Source organism: Squalius cephalus, assembly GCF_949319135.1.
Source record: "Squalius cephalus genome assembly, chromosome: 3".
NCBI classification, from domain to species: Eukaryota; Metazoa; Chordata; class Actinopteri; order Cypriniformes; family Leuciscidae; genus Squalius; species Squalius cephalus.
Genome location: NC_137124.1, coordinates 55,190,576 through 55,203,388, shown reverse-complemented (window position 1 = coordinate 55,203,388; position 12,813 = coordinate 55,190,576).

Below are 12,813 nucleotides of genomic sequence, written 5' to 3'. Positions count from 1 at the left end.
GTTTGGAAAGGTCATACCTTCTTGCACAGCAAGGAAAATGTCTCGCAGGGCATCTACTCTTTCTCTCACCGAGATGGTTCCTGCTGAAGAGACTGCCTCCCACTTTGGGTTGTTTAGGGTCCGATTCCTGCCAAGGAACTTTTTTACTGCTCTCCAAACCCACGCTACAGTTTTAACTAGTCTGGTTAGATCACTGAACTGCTTCATATTAATTAAGTTTTGGACAGCTGATCCTGCAGGTGGTCTCTTGGGTTCAATTTGGGCTTGGATGACATCCTCATTTTGTCTTGATACTTCAGCTGGTTCCTGCTGTTTTGCTTTAGACCTCGTCAGTGCAGCTGCAAACGCCTTCTTTTGAAGCTTACTGATCCTTAGCTGACTTGATTGGCCATTCATCTACTGGTAAGCTCAGGAACTTTGGCCTATTTTGCCACTCTGAATTTTCATCAAGATCTTGAGGATTATCCCCCCTAGTGATTACATAGGCTATGTTTTGTGGACCTGGAATCCACCACCTTTCTTGCGGCTTGGTAATTCCTTGGATCTCTCCAATTCTATTAGCGAAAAATGTCTTATAACCATAGCTTTCTAGCTGTATAGCACCAATAACTGTTTGGATATCAACCAAGTGAAACCACTTCCCAACTCAAATTCGGCTATGCTGCTCAAAGTACTTCCGCAGCCGTGAGGAAAACACTGCTCTGCACATCTCCCTTTTTTTGGTTCCTAGGGGCTCATTCTCTGCCTCACCGCTCCCACTTTGACCTGAGAAGACCTATGGCTTGAGAAGAAATCCTCCTCCTGTTAAGATCCGCTCCACATTTGCCACAATGGACCTCAGTTGGTGAAGGTCATTGTGGGACGTGAGAATGTCGTCAACATAGCTGTCTCGATGGAGCACTCTGCGCTCTTCCTCAAGGAAAGGTCAAATTGGCAGTTTCACGCACTGCCAGCTGTGCGATGCAGCCTGCTGGTTTGTCACCAATGTTGACTCTTGTGACCTCTTATTCCTCCTGTTCCTCATCTTCAAAGTCTCGCCAAAGGAACCTGTGCATATGCATTTCACAGTACTCCAACCAAACGGAATTGTACATCTTCTTGATGTCTCCTAATGCAGCGTACACTCCACTCCTGAATCTCAGCAGGACAGCACATATCTGATGAAGAAAATCTGGGCCCTTTACTAACAAATTGTTCATGCTAACACCTCTGAATCTTTGGCTGCTGTTCCAAACAAGCCTCACTGGCATTGTGACTGAGTGAGGGTTAGGAGCAATAAGATGGCTTACGTACCACACAGGACCACTCCAGTTAGCTATTGTTTCTTCGGATACCATTACTGCAGCCCCTCTGTCAAGCATGTCCTGCACTTGAGCGCTGTAGGCATTCTTCCATTCAGGTTCTTTGACTAGTTGTTTCTCCATCCTCAAGAACGTAGCCTCAACCACACCTCTGTTGTTTGGCAAGGAAGCTGGGTCCTCCAACCAAGGATATTTTGCGTGCCAATGCGGCTCTTTGCTGTGGTTGTCCTCTGTGACGTAAGTGAGGCCCTCTCTTACAATTTCGAGTTCTCTCTCCTCAGCAAGAGTTATTTCTTTTCCACCAGGTTGGCAATTTCCACTGCGGCAACCACCGCATTTAGGCTCACACGCTGCACCAATGGAATCCCACTTCCACCACTCCAGAAAGTCTCTGCTGCTGGTCATAGTGCTTGATTCATGAAACCTAGCTAATGACTTGTTTGGTGGATGGTACTCTGTTATTTCCTCATATTTCACAGCTGCCATTCTCATCGACCTTGCAAAGTGCGTTTTGGATTTGTGGGCCGATACAGCTACCTCTTCGAAGAGCTCGGGGTGAGTTCCTCCAACCGTCTTTCCCAGCGGGCCGTCCCACAGCACAAGGTCTCTGACCACTCGGACCCTCTGTAGGGCTAGTTGTCCTTCTCGATGGCTTATAAGCAGTTCGACCACTTTAGGCCTCACAAGTTCAATGAGAGGAACGTCTGGAAATAAATTCTGCAGTCATTCAGGTGGTATTGTTTTGTGAGTTTCGGCAATGCTTTCTAATCCATAGCAGGCCAACTCCTGAAAGTGTCCTGAAGAGTTTTTACTCTGATTTTTAGAAGATATCGTTTGGTCTTTATGCGAACTTTCATCCCTCCGACTCCATGGATAACAAGAGTAATTCTTTACCGCTTAGATTCAGACGGTTTGCAGCACTGTGTGATATGTAATTTGTGTCTGATGCTAAGTCAATTAATGTCCCAATTTTCTGTCCAGCATTAGCTGTCACATTGAGAAGCATCATGATTACGGGAAGTTCTAGCAACCTATCTTCTGCTTGCAAACTTGTTCTTTTGTCACATTGAATGCTCTTGCTGCAGTGTTTGAGAACACATTTGGGCATTGCTGTGCTAAGTCTGGTTGAAGTCTACAGAGGAAGTCCTCCTGATCTTTAGTGTAGCCCTTCCTGCCCTTGTCTCTGTCGGGACAAAGCTTGCTCTTTCTCTGATTAGCGCTGCTTTCCTTTCTTTCAGCATTTGAGCATAAATAAAAGTGATGCTCAGGAACACTCTCTTCTTCGCAGTCTTGGTTTTTGCATACATAGCTGGGTTTGCAGAATGAATGGTCCTCGTGGACTTTGAGGCACCTATTACAAGCTCCCAGGTTTCTTACTGCAGCCTTCCTGTCTGCTGGCTTTAATGACCGGAACTGTTTGCAGAATGAGAACTTCTTTTTGTGATTAGCGTCACCACAGACTACACACCCTGATTGGTTGCTGCTTGATTTTGTGGACTTTGCTCTTGCCCATCTTGACTCAGTTCTTAACTCCCTTTTGTTTGGTTCTTCATCCCTTAGTTGTTCAAGTTGCTCGTAAATGCTCTCTTGCTTTTTGAGGAATGCGAACAGATTATCAAACCGGTTGTCTGGTGTGACAGAGCTCTGCTGGTCAGAGACGTGGACAAGCCATTCCTTCTTGAGAGACTCAGGAAGTTTTCCTTCAATTGACTTCATCACTAGCGGATTTTTAATAGCGCCACTATTTCCAAGGTCACTCAAATCTCCAAGTGCCTTTTCTACTGCTTAAATGAATTCAACTATTTTCCGTGGCTGGTGACTTCTGATAGCAGAATTTTTTTGCAAGTCCTCCACTATTTCAATTGCAATAGCTGTCACTTTCCATACCGGTTTTTCCAAGACACGGAAAATGTCATCTGCTGTGTTATAAACGTTGAGGCAGAGATATCTTACAATCCTCTCATTGAAACTGTCTAACACCTGAATCTTTTTAACCTCCTTGGAACTGGTAGGCTCACCCTGCTTCTGAAGTGCTTCCCAGTCTCTCTTCCACCTTTGAAAGTCACGTTTGTTACCGGTGAACTTTGGGAGGGCTGTGGGCTTTAACTGAATTGTAGCCACAGGGTAGTTGGAGATCATTGGTGGAGGTGTTGTTCTCTCTTTTTCCTCCTCTGGTCTTGCCCGAATGAAATCAGCTTTTCTCGAAACTAATCTGGTAACATTGAGTCGAGACTCCTCAGGCCTTGACGGAAGTTAGTCTGATCATCTGGTGGGATGCAGCACCGCTGCCAATGGCTGTACAGGTCTTTTGCAGTCTTTGCTAAATTTTGAAGGTGACTGAGCATGAAGTTGTATGCTTTGTAATTGCCATCTGGAACTACTGCTGCAACACGTTCACTCTCAGCTTCGGCAACCTGCAGTGCTGTGTACAGTTCAACATCTCCATACTTAGCCCAAAGAGTTTCTTGAAGAAGACCTTTAACCTCTTTTAGTTTTAACTCACATTCACTCGCAGTTTTTTCAAGGTCGGCTCTTTGCTGTCCTGTTAGCACAGCTGACTTGTCTGCGTCCAGCTCCTCCTCTAATTCTGCGATGATGCCTGATTCAAGATCGTCATTTGCTTCCATGACTTTCTCTGCTTGCTTTGTGAGTTTATTTAAACTGCTCTGAAGATCCTCTTTTGTCATCTCTTTATAGGCTCTGGCTATGGTGTTAACTAGTCGTGTGAATCCTCTTTTCTCCACTGTTCTTTCTGCTTTGAGCTGCTCGAGTGACTTCCCGATCGCCTGCTCAGCCATTTTGACTTCTCTTGCGGTTGGGAAGGAATGTATAATCCTTCAAATGATGTCTCTTTGAGTTTCACAGGTTTCCAGTTCCTACTGGTTTCCCGGCTTTTCACTGTCAGGCTCTGGCTTTTCGTGCTCAATTTCCCCGCTTGAAATGGACAGACACATCATCAACAAAGGCCTTAACTGGATTCCACTCTTCTTTTTATTGCATCAATTATGATGAAAGTTCAAATAGGCAGACAGAAGAAAGGTGAAAACCCTTTAACAGAAATAAAAATATAAAATATGTAAATGAATTGCAAACTTAAGCGAACTTGTCATTTAGTTCTGTATCTCTTTTGATATGCAGCATTCTCAAATAATATTAATAATATGCTTAATACACTTTTTGAGTATAACCCGCAACATACACAATCCAGAAAATTAACCTTAACACTTTATCACTATGTGTGTATATGAAATCACATCACGTTATTTTAACGATCTGCTTAATCACAGGTGATCGTCAGAAATAATATTTTATCGTCACTCTCTCCCCCGATTAAATAGAAAAACAAACAAATGTAAACAAATCAATACACCAGTAACTTAATAACATTAATATTTGCTACACAGTACTAAATTTAGCTTAAAATAGTCACGTATTGAGCAGTTACAGAAGGTAGGTCACGGAATCTTTCCATGCCGAGTACAGACAGATATCTGCTGCGTCACAAACTAATTTGGCATCTGCCGCTACACTACCGTAATTTTCTTCCATTCGCAGAAGCAAAACGAATTATTAAAGTTCTCACCGGCTTCAACTTCGGGATTTGACGAGGTATTCAACGTTTGTGCACTTTCTCCGTGTCCAGCTGTTTAGTTTTCGGCAGAGCTTGTGTCCGACTCGTCTCATACACACCAACTCTTTTTTTCCGTTTACCGCCCCTTTTTTCTTTTATATTTATTCGTAATATATATATATATATATATATATATATATATATATATATATATATATATATATACTCCAGTTTGACTTGACAGTATGCTATGCCCTTAAAGGCTACTATTCACTATGTAGGCTAGATTGTATGTTGTGTAAATGTTTTTTTTTGTCATCCAGCAGCTGAGTTTGATATACCTTCTCTTTTGGCTACATAAAGAAAGCTGTGGCAGTTGAGTGCATAAAGTGTCCAACATTCCACACTTAGTTTTTACTATTAATTAAGTGCATCATCAAGGTATTTAAAGTGTTCTTTTTCTTGTTGGAATTTTCAATGTGAACACACTAGGCTACTCACATTATTTATAGCCTACTACAAAATGGCTTAGAATAGTGCATAAGTACGCATACTTTTTGCCTACCATGAATTCAGACATACTGTATACTGTAGATATACTTGTGTGGGGAAATGTTCACCATCAAGCGTAACTCCCAATGGATCCTATTGAAATGACTGGAACTCACCTGTGAAATCTTTGCATTTTCACTGCAGTACAGTAGACTTTCTTTGTAAATGCATATACACATTTCATGTTTTATCTTGTATTAAACCCAGAACATTCATTTTATCCAGTTTATCCAGTAAGAGATCCAAATAGCAGCTATTCTAAATGCTTGTTATTGGTTATTCCTTATTGACAACGACTTGAAACATGAGCATGAGGAACCCATTTTACCAAACATTACACCACAACCTTATTTAAGGTCAGATAGGATCACTTGTCATTCCTATTATCTACTATATTTCCCTTTGTTTAATTTAACTCCAAGCATGTTATCTGTTTTCACAGTGCTAGCTTCCTGTCCCCACAAGCTCCTGTAAGGCAGAAATTGAAACTCGAGCACAATGTGCAGCGGAGGGTTTCCCCTGTGAGTCGAGCAATTCTAATCTCATTTGAGAGACACTGGGAGGTTTATGGGCCCTTCTTCATCATAACCCTCACACAAAGGTAACAGCAGCGAGGCCAGAAATGTGATGAATGCCAGAGTAAAATGAAAAAGGTGGAGCTACAAAGGGAAAAAGAAGAGACATAAAAAGAAAGAGTTGCCCCAGCAGGCTGGTTAAGTTCTCTGTGCGGAATTAAATAATTTAGTAATAATAGTTTTTGTTTTTGTTTTTGCTGTTTTTTTATTCAGGATACTCCGTCTGGCGCGTGCAATGATGACGCAGTGAATAGTGACGATTCTCTCTGACCAATCAGCAGTCTGCCGTGTTTTCACGTCACATTTTAGTATCTCCTCAGATCGCTTAGAACCTCGCCGGAGGTGGTACGAAAAAAAGTACCTGGAAGCAGGTACAGGTACAACTTTTACACAGTGGAAAACCAAACAGAGCCGAGGCGAGTCGAGGCGAGCCGAGCCGAGGCGAGCTGGTACTGTGTAGTGGAAAAGCGCCATTTGAGATGCTCACCCCAGCAGTAGTGCATTCGGAGTTACATACTGGATGCAGTCTTCCTGGGTTTGCGCTCTGGCATCGATAGGCCGTTCGTTAGCGAGAGTAGCTGCCATTTGAAGGGCTGTTTGGAATTCACTGTAAGTCAGCGTAGACTCGCCTCCACAGCTTTGGAGCACCCTCTTGACAATGCGCACTGCAGCCTCCGCAGCTCCATTCCTGTGTGGAGAATCGGCTGGATGGATTTTCCACATCTACTTTGTCCCATTTTGTGCGTCCATTTCCTCTAGAGCAGCCTTGTCGATGCCCTCTAGGAATTTGTACAGCTCCTGAAAACCGGTCTTGCTCCAATAAAATTGGTGCCGGGATCTGAATAGATCTTCTTAGGATAGCCCCTAACTGAGGTGAATCTTTGAAAGGCCATTAATAAACTTTCGGTAGATTGGGTGTTAGCCAGTTCTGTGTGGATTTCTCTGCTCGACATACTGCAAAAGACAATCCCTCAGAACTTTATCAAAGCTCTTTTCTTAACGTCAACTTTCACAAAGTAGGGTCCAAAGAGATCTACTGCTGTAAACTCGAAGGGTGCTGGAGGCTACGATCTCTCTGGTGGTAAATCACCCATCACTTGCTGACATTTCTTTGCTTTGGTCTTCCTACACTGAACGCAGCTGTCAACAACCTTTTGGGCTATTCTTCTACCCCTGATGACCCATGCCTTCCTCCTCATCCTAAGTAAAGTTTCTGCCAATCCTCAGTGGCTTTCTCTGTGAGATTCTCGGGCTAGCAGTGTGGACACCCAGGCATTATAGGGAAGGATCAGAATGCTAACTTGATCTTCTTTAAAGGCCTGCACTCTCCCACCAAAAACCAATAGCCCAGAGTCTGGATCCTTATAGACTACCAGTCTGTCTCTGGTGGTGTTTGGAAAGGTCATACCTTCTTGCACAGCAAGGAAAATGTCTCGCAGGGCATCTACTCTTTCTCTCACCGAGATGGTTCCTGCTGAAGAGACTGCCTCCCACTTTGGGTTGTTTAGGGTCCGATTCCTGCCAAGGAACTTTTTTACTGCTCTCCAAACCCACGCTACAGTTTTAACTAGTCTGGTTAGATCACTGAACTGCTTCATATTAATTAAGTTTTGGACAGCTGATCCTGCAGGTGGTCTCTTGGGTTCAATTTGGGCTTGGATGACATCCTCATTTTGTCTTGATACTTCAGCTGGTTCCTGCTGTTTTGCTTTAGACCTCGTCAGTGCAGCTGCAAACGCCTTCTTTTGAAGCTTACTGATCCTTAGCTGACTTGATTGGCCATTCATCTACTGGTAAGCTCAGGAACTTTGGCCTATTTTGCCACTCTGAATTTTCATCAAGATCTTGAGGATTATCCCCCCTAGTGATTACATAGGCTATGTTTTGTGGACCTGGAATCCACCACCTTTCTTGCGGCTTGGTAATTCCTTGGATCTCTCCAATTCTATTAGCGAAAAATGTCTTATAACCATAGCTTTCTAGCTGTATAGCACCAATAACTGTTTGGATATCAACCAAGTGAAACCACTTCCCAACTCAAATTCGGCTATGCTGCTCAAAGTACTTCCGCAGCCGTGAGGAAAACACTGCTCTGCACATCTCCCTTTTTTTGGTTCCTAGGGGCTCATTCTCTGCCTCACCGCTCCCACTTTGACCTGAGAAGACCTATGGCTTGAGAAGAAATCCTCCTCCTGTTAAGATCCGCTCCACATTTGCCACAATGGACCTCAGTTGGTGAAGGTCATTGTGGGACGTGAGAATGTCGTCAACATAGCTGTCTCGATGGAGCACTCTGCGCTCTTCCTCAAGGAAAGGTCAAATTGGCAGTTTCACGCACTGCCAGCTGTGCGATGCAGCCTGCTGGTTTGTCACCAATGTTGACTCTTGTGACCTCTTATTCCTCCTGTTCCTCATCTTCAAAGTCTCGCCAAAGGAACCTGTGCATATGCATTTCACAGTACTCCAACCAAACGGAATTGTACATCTTCTTGATGTCTCCTAATGCAGCGTACACTCCACTCCTGAATCTCAGCAGGACAGCACATATCTGATGAAGAAAATCTGGGCCCTTTACTAACAAATTGTTCATGCTAACACCTCTGAATCTTTGGCTGCTGTTCCAAACAAGCCTCACTGGCATTGTGACTGAGTGAGGGTTAGGAGCAATAAGATGGCTTACGTACCACACAGGACCACTCCAGTTAGCTATTGTTTCTTCGGATACCATTACTGCAGCCCCTCTGTCAAGCATGTCCTGCACTTGAGCGCTGTAGGCATTCTTCCATTCAGGTTCTTTGACTAGTTGTTTCTCCATCCTCAAGAACGTAGCCTCAACCACACCTCTGTTGTTTGGCAAGGAAGCTGGGTCCTCCAACCAAGGATATTTTGCGTGCCAATGCGGCTCTTTGCTGTGGTTGTCCTCTGTGACGTAAGTGAGGCCCTCTCTTACAATTTCGAGTTCTCTCTCCTCAGCAAGAGTTATTTCTTTTCCACCAGGTTGGCAATTTCCACTGCGGCAACCACCGCATTTAGGCTCACACGCTGCACCAATGGAATCCCACTTCCACCACTCCAGAAAGTCTCTGCTGCTGGTCATAGTGCTTGATTCATGAAACCTAGCTAATGACTTGTTTGGTGGATGGTACTCTGTTATTTCCTCATATTTCACAGCTGCCATTCTCATCGACCTTGCAAAGTGCGTTTTGGATTTGTGGGCCGATACAGCTACCTCTTCGAAGAGCTCGGGGTGAGTTCCTCCAACCGTCTTTCCCAGCGGGCCGTCCCACAGCACAAGGTCTCTGACCACTCGGACCCTCTGTAGGGCTAGTTGTCCTTCTCGATGGCTTATAAGCAGTTCGACCACTTTAGGCCTCACAAGTTCAATGAGAGGAACGTCTGGAAATAAATTCTGCAGTCATTCAGGTGGTATTGTTTTGTGAGTTTCGGCAATGCTTTCTAATCCATAGCAGGCCAACTCCTGAAAGTGTCCTGAAGAGTTTTTACTCTGATTTTTAGAAGATATCGTTTGGTCTTTATGCGAACTTTCATCCCTCCGACTCCATGGATAACAAGAGTAATTCTTTACCGCTTAGATTCAGACGGTTTGCAGCACTGTGTGATATGTAATTTGTGTCTGATGCTAAGTCAATTAATGTCCCAATTTTCTGTCCAGCATTAGCTGTCACATTGAGAAGCATCATGATTACGGGAAGTTCTAGCAACCTATCTTCTGCTTGCAAACTTGTTCTTTTGTCACATTGAATGCTCTTGCTGCAGTGTTTGAGAACACATTTGGGCATTGCTGTGCTAAGTCTGGTTGAAGTCTACAGAGGAAGTCCTCCTGATCTTTAGTGTAGCCCTTCCTGCCCTTGTCTCTGTCGGGACAAAGCTTGCTCTTTCTCTGATTAGCGCTGCTTTCCTTTCTTTCAGCATTTGAGCATAAATAAAAGTGATGCTCAGGAACACTCTCTTCTTCGCAGTCTTGGTTTTTGCATACATAGCTGGGTTTGCAGAATGAATGGTCCTCGTGGACTTTGAGGCACCTATTACAAGCTCCCAGGTTTCTTACTGCAGCCTTCCTGTCTGCTGGCTTTAATGACCGGAACTGTTTGCAGAATGAGAACTTCTTTTTGTGATTAGCGTCACCACAGACTACACACCCTGATTGGTTGCTGCTTGATTTTGTGGACTTTGCTCTTGCCCATCTTGACTCAGTTCTTAACTCCCTTTTGTTTGGTTCTTCATCCCTTAGTTGTTCAAGTTGCTCGTAAATGCTCTCTTGCTTTTTGAGGAATGCGAACAGATTATCAAACCGGTTGTCTGGTGTGACAGAGCTCTGCTGGTCAGAGACGTGGACAAGCCATTCCTTCTTGAGAGACTCAGGAAGTTTTCCTTCAATTGACTTCATCACTAGCGGATTTTTAATAGCGCCACTATTTCCAAGGTCACTCAAATCTCCAAGTGCCTTTTCTACTGCTTAAATGAATTCAACTATTTTCCGTGGCTGGTGACTTCTGATAGCAGAATTTTTTTGCAAGTCCTCCACTATTTCAATTGCAATAGCTGTCACTTTCCATACCGGTTTTTCCAAGACACGGAAAATGTCATCTGCTGTGTTATAAACGTTGAGGCAGAGATATCTTACAATCCTCTCATTGAAACTGTCTAACACCTGAATCTTTTTAACCTCCTTGGAACTGGTAGGCTCACCCTGCTTCTGAAGTGCTTCCCAGTCTCTCTTCCACCTTTGAAAGTCACGTTTGTTACCGGTGAACTTTGGGAGGGCTGTGGGCTTTAACTGAATTGTAGCCACAGGGTAGTTGGAGATCATTGGTGGAGGTGTTGTTCTCTCTTTTTCCTCCTCTGGTCTTGCCCGAATGAAATCAGCTTTTCTCGAAACTAATCTGGTAACATTGAGTCGAGACTCCTCAGGCCTTGACGGAAGTTAGTCTGATCATCTGGTGGGATGCAGCACCGCTGCCAATGGCTGTACAGGTCTTTTGCAGTCTTTGCTAAATTTTGAAGGTGACTGAGCATGAAGTTGTATGCTTTGTAATTGCCATCTGGAACTACTGCTGCAACACGTTCACTCTCAGCTTCGGCAACCTGCAGTGCTGTGTACAGTTCAACATCTCCATACTTAGCCCAAAGAGTTTCTTGAAGAAGACCTTTAACCTCTTTTAGTTTTAACTCACATTCACTCGCAGTTTTTTCAAGGTCGGCTCTTTGCTGTCCTGTTAGCACAGCTGACTTGTCTGCGTCCAGCTCCTCCTCTAATTCTGCGATGATGCCTGATTCAAGATCGTCATTTGCTTCCATGACTTTCTCTGCTTGCTTTGTGAGTTTATTTAAACTGCTCTGAAGATCCTCTTTTGTCATCTCTTTATAGGCTCTGGCTATGGTGTTAACTAGTCGTGTGAATCCTCTTTTCTCCACTGTTCTTTCTGCTTTGAGCTGCTCGAGTGACTTCCCGATCGCCTGCTCAGCCATTTTGACTTCTCTTGCGGTTGGGAAGGAATGTATAATCCTTCAAATGATGTCTCTTTGAGTTTCACAGGTTTCCAGTTCCTACTGGTTTCCCGGCTTTTCACTGTCAGGCTCTGGCTTTTCGTGCTCAATTTCCCCGCTTGAAATGGACAGACACATCATCAACAAAGGCCTTAACTGGATTCCACTCTTCTTTTTATTGCATCAATTATGATGAAAGTTCAAATAGGCAGACAGAAGAAAGGTGAAAACCCTTTAACAGAAATAAAAATATAAAATATGTAAATGAATTGCAAACTTAAGCGAACTTGTCATTTAGTTCTGTATCTCTTTTGATATGCAGCATTCTCAAATAATATTAATAATATGCTTAATACACTTTTTGAGTATAACCCGCAACATACACAATCCAGAAAATTAACCTTAACACTTTATCACTATGTGTGTATATGAAATCACATCACGTTATTTTAACGATCTGCTTAATCACAGGTGATCGTCAGAAATAATATTTTATCGTCACTCTCTCCCCCGATTAAATAGAAAAACAAACAAATGTAAACAAATCAATACACCAGTAACTTAATAACATTAATATTTGCTACACAGTACTAAATTTAGCTTAAAATAGTCACGTATTGAGCAGTTACAGAAGGTAGGTCACGGAATCTTTCCATGCCGAGTACAGACAGATATCTGCTGCGTCACAAACTAATTTGGCATCTGCCGCTACACTACCGTAATTTTCTTCCATTCGCAGAAGCAAAACGAATTATTAAAGTTCTCACCGGCTTCAACTTCGGGATTTGACGAGGTATTCAACGTTTGTGCACTTTCTCCGTGTCCAGCTGTTTAGTTTTCGGCAGAGCTTGTGTCCGACTCGTCTCATACACACCAACTCTTTTTTTCCGTTTACCGCCCCTTTTTTCTTTTATATTTATTCGTAATATATATATATATATATATATATATATATATATATATATATATATATATATATACTCCAGTTTGACTTGACAGTATGCTATGCCCTTAAAGGCTACTATTCACTATGTAGGCTAGATTGTATGTTGTGTAAATGTTTTTTTTTGTCATCCAGCAGCTGAGTTTGATATACCTTCTCTTTTGGCTACATAAAGAAAGCTGTGGCAGTTGAGTGCATAAAGTGTCCAACATTCCACACTTAGTTTTTACTATTAATTAAGTGCATCATCAAGGTATTTAAAGTGTTCTTTTTCTTGTTGGAATTTTCAATGTGAACACACTAGGCTACTCACATTATTTATAGCCTACTACAAAATGGCTTAGAATAGTGCATAAGTACGCA